Source organism: Quercus suber, unplaced genomic scaffold, assembly GCF_002906115.3.
Source record: "Quercus suber isolate HL8 unplaced genomic scaffold, Cork oak 2.0 scaffold_136, whole genome shotgun sequence".
Lineage (NCBI taxonomy): Eukaryota > Viridiplantae > Streptophyta > Magnoliopsida > Fagales > Fagaceae > Quercus > Quercus suber.
In genome coordinates this window covers 515555-527760 of record NW_027069598.1, presented here as the reverse complement: position 1 = coordinate 527760, position 12206 = coordinate 515555, and positions in this window count along the sequence as shown.

Genomic DNA, 12206 nt, shown 5'->3' with positions numbered 1-12206 from the left:
AGCATTTTGTTGAGGAAACTATTAGATCAATCCTACAAAAGAACTATTTTTAAGGGTCATACTAAAATGGAAAATGAAAAAAGTGAAACAGCAATGAAGTTAGTCACCAAGACAATTAGCCCTGCACCCGACCATTATGACCATACATCCACCAAATTTTGTGTGTTCTCATGTGAAACTGATCGCATGAGATTTGGATGGGTTTAAACAATCATTTAAATAAATTTTAGGTGCATAATAATTTATTAGATTTGAATACATATCCACTAAAAGTCTGCAACATCCTACGTATGTGCTGCCACCACAAAAGAGTACCAAAATAAAAATAGAATTGATCTACAAGATATATTGATCTACAAATATGTATAATTTGCACAATTAGCTAATGATAATATATGCATATACAAGAATACACGTGCATGCCAACAGTTACTGTACATTACATAAAAGGTTTAACGCAATCAATTAGATTGTTACATGACTTAAGGCACGCTTCATTGCCAAAATGACACCTTTTCCATTAGTACGTGGCTGAGTAATGTGATATGCATCACCTAAACTATATTATAATCTTCAGAACCCAAGAATCCACCAAAGCATTATAATGAGAGATTTAATAGTTATTTTTGTCCATGATAAATGACTTGACATCACATAGCCACAAATCTCTGCATAGATTTTTGCATCTTGGTTCTTTTGCATGCTCAAGTTCCTTCACAAAGAAAAAAGATAAATACCAAACCAAATGAAAAATAGTGAAAACTACTCGATAAGGATAGAAAGAAAGGGAAAAAAAAATCTAAATGTTCATAAAGGAGATGTTTCAACTCACTTCCAACACCAAGACTCTGGAGGCTTCTCTTATCCTGAGTTCAATGTAAAATTTAAACATCAGAATGTAGGCATATCAAAACAAAACAAAGCACAAATTTGAAAAACAGGGAAGCAATGAGAATATGCTTACAAATAAAAGTCCATCACCAATTCATTATTTAATTAGAGAAGTAGATAGACCCAAACAAATAAATTCCATCATCAAAGAATGAAAATCTATCCAAACTCAATCAAATTGAATCAGGATTATAGAAAGATGCAGCAAGTACAACAAGGACTATAACCTCATACGTGCAACAATGAAAACAATAGAGTTAGTTTGTGTAATATGCAGCTGGCTTTGTACCTAATGAACTTAGCCAATAGTTCTTTTGCAGTTCTCATGAATGTGTTCAAAGCAAGATTTTTATGTCTTTGTACAATCACACAGGTTTGTTTAAACAAAATTTCATATACGCTCAAGACGTAAACAAATTTTTGATAATTTTATCACAGCACCGTTGCTACAACCTAACCAATAGTATTCGAGTTGGACAAAAATCCTTTACGTATAAAAACCACGAATAAAGATTCATGACAAAACCAATAACTCAATTTCCAATCTATTAAAGATATAAACCCCCCAAGAGATATCTTTACAGTTTACACAATCAAATCTAATTTTGCACAGCCAAACACAACTCTCTGCTGTAGAATCAATATCGGTTTCCTGCGTGTTTTTCATGGATGTAATTTTGTAGTTAGGTTTTCAAAACTTGCGTGTAGGGTTTTGTAGTCAGTTTCTCGTAACATGAATGTAGGGTTTGGTTTTTTATAGTCGGATTTAGTTTTTGTGTTTTTTTTAATTACTAGTCGCTAACCCATGTGATGCATGGAAATGTTATTAACTATGGAAAAAAAAATCCAACAACAAGTAATTAGACATTTTGCTAATTAGTATTGTGGGGCCCGTGGGCCTGATAGCCTCAACCCATCGTGTAGTAGGCCCAAGGCCCACGCCGAGGAAGACTGACCATTCAAGGCTAAATTGGGGAAAGCCTCTTTTCCGGATTCACGCCGAGGACCTCTTCGTCCTCGGCATGCCAAGGATGATTTTGGGAAAGACCAGGCCCAGAGCAAGCTGTCACCCTCACACTTAATGCATTCACCTAACCCCTCTGGCCGTATTAATGAGGATATAACCCTTTAGCAGGGCAACGTTGATCAGAGTGAACCACTTGAGTACTGATAAGACCTCTGAGGGGACAGACGGCCAGAAGAAAGGCGAATGGATGATCAACAGATGGAAGAACGGGATAGGACGATGAAGACTATATAAGAAAAGCGAGTAAAGTAAGATAGGGGGAAAAGGGGGAAGAAAAAGGGCTCCTCGGCCACGGGCCGAGGAGCATCCTCCCAGTTGTAAATAAGTTCTTAGTATTTTTTAATGAAAGAAGAGAGTTCATGCTTGGTCAACGACGGTCAGCGCCTAAACCTTCAATCCACTCTCTACAAATTTATTGTTTGGGCTTGTTGGGCTGAAAACTCATTCATACTCTGGGTCAAATCCAAATTGAGTCCCTACAATTGGCGCCGTCTGTGGGAAGGATTAGTGCACTGGCCGGTGCACCAGGCGATTGTTCTAAGTGGTCGTTTTACAGTAGATTGGAGAAAAGAAAAAAGAAAAAAGAAGATTTGACAGCGAAAAGAGAAATCTTGATATTATTTCATAAATAGAAAAAGTATAAATTACAATCAGAGGCTCAGGCAGGCGTGCTTCACAAAGAAATTTACAAGCTAATCCTACCAGCTAGTTCTACAATCAGAGACCCAGGTGGACCCGCCCTAAAAAACTAGCTAGAGGGAAGTGTCAACCCGTGCTTTTATTGGCATCAAGAGAATGGGAGAACTTGACACTAAAAGCAGGGAAGGGGGAGGGCCAGCTTGTTTCAAGGCCACCAACAACTCCTTTCTCGGAGCGACGGAGCTTGAACAGAGAGAGAAACAGATGCAGGGGCTCCGGGACACCCTCCCCCGTGATGTTCCCTTGATTCTCTCCAATCCTCACGAGTGTTGGCCGTTGGAGACGACAATACTCGAGCACCGCCCATGACATGAATTCGCACGTCTTCTTCGTCGGGGGTGCGTTCTGAGGAGAGACGTTAGGTACTTCAATGACATCCCTCCGGGCCACCTTGTATGGCGCCATTGGGGTTACGCCTAGATTCTGCTGCACCGGAAGCCCAGTGGGGGCTGTGGCCATAATGGCTCTTGGCACGGATGTCTTCACACCCGCCCAAAGCCGCCTCATATTTGCCAACTCCAGTCACAATTTCGGCGGGGTTGTTAAAGGGGCTTGGGGAGCTGAAAGGGTATGTTCTTTCTGTTTGCGTTGGGAGGTTCATGGAGTGTGGAGAAACCATCCACCCACCTTATATAGGGAATGAGGGTTGGTGAGAATTAATTCATGCAGAATTCGAGAAGAGAGTTATCAGCGGGGCTAATAATGAAGCTACTAAATTCCAAGGGAGCCGTAGACCGTTGGACTCGTGTTAATTCACGAGGACATTAATGAAGGCGCGTCTCGCGCACCGAAGCATCAAGCGCGGAACATGAACGGACAAAGGACGCTTCATAAATGAAAAAGATGGGGGCTCGAGCGGGAGGCGAGATCAACGCCACGTGTAAAGATCATAATCCGACCCAAGGAGGAATCATCTCCAGAAAAGCGGTCCGAGGACAAACCCCTATTTACAGAAAAATAGAAGTGGTAGACAGAACCAAGGTATTGCATGGTCCTCGGACCCAAGCCTATGGTAAAACTATTCACACCATTATACCTGGGTACTAGACAGAACCAAGGTATTGCATGGTCCTCGGACTCAAACCTATGGGAAAACTAGATACTTACAGAAAAATAGAAGTGGTAGACAGAACCAAGGTATTGCATGATCCTCGAACCCAAGCCTATGGTAAAACTATTCACACTATTATACCTGGGTACTAGACAGAACCAAGGTATTGTATGGTCCTCAGACTCAAATCTATGGGGAAACTAGATACTTACAGAAAAATAGAAGTGGTAGACAGAACTAAGGTATTGCATGGTCCTCGGACCCAAGCCTATGGTAAAACTATTCACACCATTATACCTGGGTACTAGACAGAACCAAGGTATTGCATAGTCCTCGGACTCAAACCTATGGGGAAACTAGATACTTACAGAAAAATAGAAGTGGTAGACAGAACCAAGGTATTGCATGGTCCTCGGACCCAAGCCTATGGTAAAACTATTCACACCATTATACCTGGGTACTAGATAGAACCAAGGTATTGCATGGTCCTCAGACTCAAACCTATGGGGAAACTAGATACTTACAGAAAAATAGAAGTAGTAGACAGAACCAAGGCATTGCATGGTCCTCGGACCCAACCCTATGTTAAAATTATTCACACAAAACCAAGGTATTGTATGGTCCTCGGACTCAAACCTATGGGGAAACTAGATACTTACAGAAAAGTAGAAGTAGTAGACAGAACCAAGGCATTGCATGGTCCTCGGACCCAAGCCTATGTTAAAACTATTCACACCATTAAACCTAAGTACTAGACAAAACCAAGGTATTGCATGGTCCAAGGACCTGAACCTATGGAGAAAATAACTATCTGTAGAAAAACCAGAGTGTTACCTAGATTCAAGTTATAATACGGTCCTTAGATTTATATTTGAAGGATAGCAGGTGATCTCATAAGACTAACTCCAGAATAGAATACAAATATTGAGCAGAATAATAGAGTAAAGCAAGTAAAAGAAAATATCCATAGTTGGAAGCAAAGTATTGAGCATTCATTTCAAATAGAAAATATACAGTTTCCTTACAAACGCCACCAAGGCAAGAAATAAAATGAAATAAAAGAGAAAATAAACAGAATTGTCCTATGTCATATACCAGTCTCCCCAACTCAGTAGGTAAACTAATTCGATAAGCAGATCAAAAGGCTTTAATCAAGGCCTAAGGGCTTTGTCTCGAAGGGTCCGCAGGAGGCCTCGCCATGTCTTGTGGTATTTCCTGACCCTCGGTTCCAACTCCCCCCAACGTTCTCTGGGGTTCAACCTCCTCGGGGGGTTGGTCAGCTGAAGATATATCCTCGACGGTCTTATTGTGGCTTTCAGTCGCTGGTAATGCGGACCCCTCCTCAGGAGCAGCAGAGGCAGTCTCGCGAATTGCAATAGGGTAATATACCCTGTCCTCCCTCCTAAGGTCAGATGAGGCATCAACCCCTGCTTGGTTGAGGGCTTCATGCCAGGTCTGAGAACAGTAATGCCTGCACACTGCAGGAACTTGAGCCTGAAGGGTGGCTTCAGTCTTAGCCACCCCATCTGCAAAAGCCTCCTCCTCCGCCTGCTCTACAGAGCGCTCAGCGTCTATCTTTGCAAATACCACCTCATCTTTGGCTCTCACAGCCTCGTCCCTAGCATACTCGGCAATAACTTTCTCATGGATTGCTTCGGTCAACTTTTTCTTCAGGTAGGTAATGTCCCCTTTGGCAGTCTGTAGTTGGCCCTCAACGTCTTGCAAGCGATTGGTTTGATCCTGAGCTTGCTTCCTAGCCACGGCTAGGTCGGAGGCAGCAGTGTCCTTGGCCTTTGTCATCTCCTCCAGATCCTCGGTCGCCTTTTTTAGGTCGGCTTCAGATCTCTTAAGGGTACTAGCAGCTTTCAAGAACTTGTCACGCTCTTGCGCTAAGGCACTGCTCTGTCCATCGACCTCCTCGTCTAACCTGAAAAGAGACTGGATAGCCTGCCAATAAAAACAAGTAACTCCGTAAAGAGAAAGGAGAGTACTAAGCGACAAAATTCGAATAAAGTAAATAGGTACCAAAGGACCCATCATGCCTAGATATTTCTTAAGGTCAAGGACAACCTCTGACCCACTCATATTTCTTAGCTCGGCCATGTCAGTGGGAAGAAGAAGAGATTTCTCCAGGGCATCGGCTACGAGAGCCCCCTCAGCTCCTTGAGATTCCCATATCGATTCGTTATCCATCAAGGGCTGATCATGGAGCATGGCAGCAGGCAGCCAAGCTTGAGCCTCGGACTACTGGATGGTCTTCTTACCTTTCCGTTGACCACCGAGTTTCAGTTGCTTTGGAGGCCTGCGAAATCCACCCTCATCGAGCGGGGAATGGGATTTGCTCCCATCCATTGGCTCCTTACCCTTGGAAAGTCTCTTCCTTTTTGGGTCATGAGACTCGGTCTGAGGGTCTGATACTGTGGGGACAGAGGATGACCTGGTTTGCACAGTTAAAATCTAGGGCGGAGGTGTTGGGGGCTGGGGCTGCGACTCTTCCGGTGCACCCTCCTTGGAGCCACCTTCAAGCAGGTCAAGAAGATTGGTGTGGGGCTGTCTTTTTAAACCCATCTCAGCCTAGGTACCCGCTCTTAGGGACCGGAGATCGGCTTCGGACAGATGAGGGTCTCCTAGGTCACCAGAGGGATCCTCGGACTGATCAGCTAAGTTAAACACACTATATTCGTCCTCAGAAGAGCTTAGTTCAACCACCTCCCTTGCCTTCTTAGATAGTCCTTCCTCGGCCACCGTTACTTGTTGGAATGAGGAGGGACCTGCTAGCGAAATGCCTTCAGGTATGTGAGACCCCTCGGAAAATGTAAAACCGTCCTCCACCACGGTAATCTGCGTAAGCCGAGGGTCACAAGCTCTAATTACATGCTTCGGGACTGGGAATGATTTTTGAGCTGGGTCACATCCGAGGATTTTGTGAGCAGCTCTGACCTAGTTATCAGTTTCGTTCAGGAAAAGCTCTGACCTAAGAACGGTTTCCAAATCCGCTTTGTTAACCAGGTGGAAATGACGTGCAAAGGCGTGCGGATCTGCGAAAAGAAAAGTGAAACTCCTGTGGTTAATCAACCAAAGCGGATATACAGTTATAAAAATAAAAATACTAAAACCTAGATTGTCTCCTACTTCGGATACCCTACTTGGCTCCCCCTCTACTGTTGGGCAATGAAAACCGTTGTGCCACTCCCCTGACACTATGAGGAAATCTTGAGTCAACCCCTTATTGGAATCAAGAAGACACTGGATGAGACGGACCCTATCGTCCCTTGTCTTCATATAGTATGTCTTACCCCTCAGGTGATGAAGGTTATAGCACCAGTTCACATCGTGGTGAGTCAGTCTCAGCCCCATTTTCTCATTCAGGGCATCTACACACCCTAATATCCTAAATACATTCACGGCACACTGGGTAGGAGCCAGGCGGAAATGCCTAAGGTAATTGAGAGTCACTGGCCTCATAGGGATTCTCATCCCTCCCTCTACGAAAGCGACTATCGGGATCACGACTTCACTCTCTCTCCTCTTAATGTACCACTCCCCTTCTTCACAGTACTTCAAACTCACATTATTGGGTATCCCATAGTCAACAATGAATTTGTTCATCATCTCGTCGGACTCAACCAACTTCTTAAACTTACCCATCCCTTAAGAACGACTAAAGATTCCAGATGAAGAAAAGAAGGAATAGAACCAAGGAAAATTTGGGGTCAGTGGAAGAAGAAGACTTACAGAAATATGACGATTCTCTTCAGGTAGTGTGCAAGTTGAACTAGATTCAAATCATATACATCAATGGTTGTAAGCGCGAAAATGAGGAAACCAGGCGGTTCAAACAGGTACTTATACTCCCCCTTAGGTTCCCCAAATGTAACCGTCTGCCCATAAAAGCAGGAGATCTCCACCGAACAATTACCATCATACCGTTGAAAGTGGGAAACATGGTGCCGCCAAAATTTAATGTGGGCACACATTAAGTCTTGAAACGCCAAAAACGCACATCGGGCAGTCGAAAAGTCGCTAGCATTAGCACGAACTGAAGTGGGGCGATTCGTCTAGAGGGCCCGCAGGTATCAAAACCCTCCTCCCCGTCCGAGGGAACGTGCAGCAGGGTTTTGAGGAGCTATTGTAGGGCCCGTGGGCCTGATAGCCTCAGCCCATCATGTAGTAGGCCCAAGGCCCACGTTGAGGAAGACTGACCATTCAAGGCTAAATTGGGGAAAGCCTTTTTTCCGGATTCACGCCGAGGACCTCTTCGTCCTCGGCATGCCAAGGATGATTTTGGGAAAGACCAGGCCCAGAGCAAGCTGTCACCCTCACACTTAATGCATTCACCTAACCCCTCTGGCCGCATTAATGGGGATATAACCCCTTAGCAGGGCAACGTTGATCAGAGTGAACCACTTGAGTACTGATAAGACCTCTGAGGGGACGGACGGCCAGAAGAAAGGCGAATGGATGATTAACAGATGGAAAAACGAGATAGGACGATGAAGACTATATAAAAAAAGCGAGTAAAGTAAGATAGGGGGGAAAAAGGGGGAAGAAAAAGGGCTCCTCGGCCCATGGCCGAGGAGCATCCCCCCAGTTGTAAATAAGTTCTTAGTATTTTTTAATAAAAGAAGAGAGTTCATACTTGGTGAACGACGGCCAGCGCCTAAACCTTCAATCCACTCTCTACAAATTTATTGTTTGGGCTTGTTGGGCTGAAAACCCATTCATACTCTGGGTCAAATCCAAATTGAGTCCCTACAAGTATTTTTTAAAAAATGAAGAAATATTTGACTTCTATACTTTTCCATAGTTTAGAAGTGTTGTCTAACATAGAATGTTATTGAGTTGTAAGTGCATAGTTACCAAATCTACAAAGTAAATTTACAAAACTCCCAATAGTTATGTGTGTATATATATATATACACACACACACACTTAAAACTAATATAAACTGCAAAGATATAAACAAAGACCATATTATGAGGAACACACATCAAGTTTCAAATTTGAATAGCAATATGACTTTCTTGTTGTAATAACAATATAAATAATTCAAAACATGTAACAATATCAAAATTATAATATCTAATTCCATTATCTTTTATGTTGAATCCAAACAAATAATTAATTGATATCAATCCAAACAAATAATTAATCAACCAAAAATCACATGAACCTAAATAAAAAAACATTTAAGGTGAAGAATTAAGATCAACTTACTGAATTGCAAATACCAAAAAATCCAGACCTAAAACTTTAAAATTTATAGAATCCCCAAATTCTACTTCAAAACCAACCAAATTCAACAAATTTATATATAACATACCAAATAAAAATTTATTGGAAGACATAGGTTGCAGCTTTGATTTTTCTCCAAAAAATTAGAGATGCTTTACAATATAAAATAATTAGTAGAAATTCCAACCAAAAACCAAACCCATGGAAACAATGTCAATATAAATGTGGAGATTAACCCAAATAAGATAGAAAGAAAAGCTCAGGCACATATGAAAGCAAATAAGAAATTCGACATAAAAGATAAAATTCATTAATAACAATATAAACAAATATCCACATATGTTGAATTGAAATTCTATTAATAATAATATAAAGGTGGTAATTGCTTTTTGAGTCCTATTTTTAACGTGAGTCTTTTTTTTTTTTTTTTTAGTGTCCTATCAGAATTTTTTGTTTTATTTATTCAAATAATACTGATGTGTAAAATTAATTGTAGTGAAATTAAGAAAGAAAGACTTACCCCGCTCTTATTAAATTGATCATAATAGCGCTTGATTTCTTCATCGGTCATTTCACGCTTTGCTATATATTCATATACTTTGCCATCAATTATGACCGTTTTTCCAAACTTACTGCCCATTCATGCAATTGTAGTCTAAGCTGAATTGGAGATCGGTTTCTGGGTTTCTTTCTGTTTGTGCAAAAGCAAGAGAGTGAGAGAATGAAAGGAGATTGGGAGATACAGTAAATCATAAAACTGTTGTGTTGTGGACGTGGGGTGTGCTGTGCTCTTCTTGAGCCGAAAATTAGTAGTATTTATATGTTATCTCTTGGATGTATTAGACTTTGAATGATAGACAACTTCTTTTTATTTTTTCAATATTTATCTTTCTTGGATGTATTAAAATTTGAATGATAGACAATCTCTTTTTAGGAGGGGAGAGATAGTAGCCTTTTTTATATGGATAAAATGATTATTTTATTTAAATATTGTGCTGACGTGGAAAATTGTGTGAGTTTCAAAAGTTTTGGTTATATATATATATATATATATTAGGTTTTAGAAATTGATGAATCAAGAAAATTCACCAATGAGTCACACGATGCTCTTCTTGCTTGTATGTTAACCTGCACGAAACAAAGGAGAAAACCTATCGAGGGGCACCGGTGTGGTGCTAGCCAAACACCCTCCGAAAGTTAAGTCAGAAAATATTGTCACAACTCTAGAGTGTTAGAGAGGGGTTAATTATGCGTACCTTGGTTTGTGAGGGTATTGGGGCTTTTATAGTGGCATAAGGTTGACATCCCTTTCTTGGCGCGGAAGTCTTTTCCTTATAGGACTCTCCTTGTAGAATCCTAAACGTGATGAATAGATCTCCTCCTTATACGGAAGATCTTTACCAAATATGTAAGATTTCCGGAGTCCTACTAGCGCAAGGACTCTATTTGGGCCCTTATGAGAATAGGTCAAAATATCCCCCATGAGGGGCCCAACAGGCCCATGGACAACCAGCCCACCTTCCTTCACTCCGTCTATATCCGGCCCGTTCACATCAGATCCGTCCATTGGAGGCCCGTGCAAATGACGGATTCGCTTATTCGGGCGTCCGTGGACCATATTCGGTCCGTCCAATTACATAAGACATTCCAAGGTATTTTGTCCCTTTCAGTTGCCCCCTCACCCGATGGGTCCGTCAAGAATAATGAACGAACCCATGGGGTGACGGATCTAGAACTCAGTCATGCATCCAGGACACCTATGTCTGTGAATTTTCATCCGTACACTGCTGTATCAGGAGCTAATGCATTAATGTGTGGTGCCAAGTGTCATCCTGTCAATGGCTGTTGTTTTGGAACGAGGCGTCGCTTCGTCTTCCGTGCACTTCCATTATAAATATCAATCCTCCGCCCTTCATTTCCCCACTTGTTGCCAGAAGAAATTGTCAGAGCAAGTCCGTCACATCTGTCAGAGAACAATCCGTTCACTCACGCATCCGTCGCCTGACACATCTTGCTTCAAGCTTCTGGTGAGTTATTTTATATCCGTCCTCTCTTTTTTCTTTTGCTTGTATTTATACTTCATGTGTCCGTCGTTATTTCCAACCCCGTCAGAGTCTTAGGTTCTGTCATTACATTTAGGCCATGTCTAGTGCGTCAAGTAACCAGTCGGTCGTTCGCGACGGGGCGGATTACGAAGGGGTATACCCGTCAGGTCCCAAAGACCACGACGTCCCGAGCGAGAGTAGTCCGTCATCATCTTCCTCGTCCTCAACACATGAGGGCCTGGAGATGATTGAAGTCCAAGAGGTATCAGACGACGAAGAGCAACTGGTGAGGTCCGTCGTGGGGGTTGATGGACTTAGGGAGTTCATCTTGCCCCCAGAGTGGACGGTCCACGCCTTTATGTCAACCATCAAGGAGGGTCACTTCAATACCCTTAGGGACCGCTACCAAATTCCAGACCACATCCCACTCCGTCTACCTTATAAGTCAGAAAAATGTTATTACGAAGGAGTTGACGGAGTGGGTGTGTACGAGCAAGTGCTTAAGGCTGGTCTGAGGTTCCCATTGAGTTCGCTACACCGCGAACTCTTAAACTATTTAGGCATCTCCATCAGCCAGGTGTCCCCCAACGCCTGGAGAGTCTTTATCGCTATGGAGGTCCTATACGGAGCCATGTCAGACGGAGCGAGGAGGCTTTCAATAAAAGAGTTCCTCCATTGCTACCGTCCGGACGAGATAGACAAGTCGAGGGGCATGTACAGCTTTGTCCCTAGGAGTCCCGTCCTGAAGGTCATTTATGAAACCCCGGACTCAAATAGGGACTGGAAGAGTCGTTACTTTTTTATGGAAGGAGAGGATTGGATGTGTCATCCAGGGGAGACGGACTTCATGCCCGTCGACACAGTTTGGGGCATTTTAAACTCATCTGGTATGGTCCGTCATAAATCACTCCGTACATCTTAGTAATTTGTAATGTTTCTAACCTCCATCTTCTATGGTGCAGTTCGACGGCGTCCCCAAATTACACTTGAGGAATTCAGTTTCCTTGAGAGAATTTTTTCCAAGACAACACCAGAGGAGAGGATGTGGGCCAAGCTCGTCAACCTCAATACTATTCACTGGTATTGTGACGGTCCCGAGCCCACCCCAGCGGCTTTAAAGTACGAGAAACAGACCCGTCTGCGTAAGTCTGTCTACCCTCATGACCCCTTTTTTTTGTATCATTATTATTGTTCCTTAGTCCGTCATCCTTTTTCAGAGATGGAGGATGCAAAGAGACGAGCAGCCATAAGACTTCAA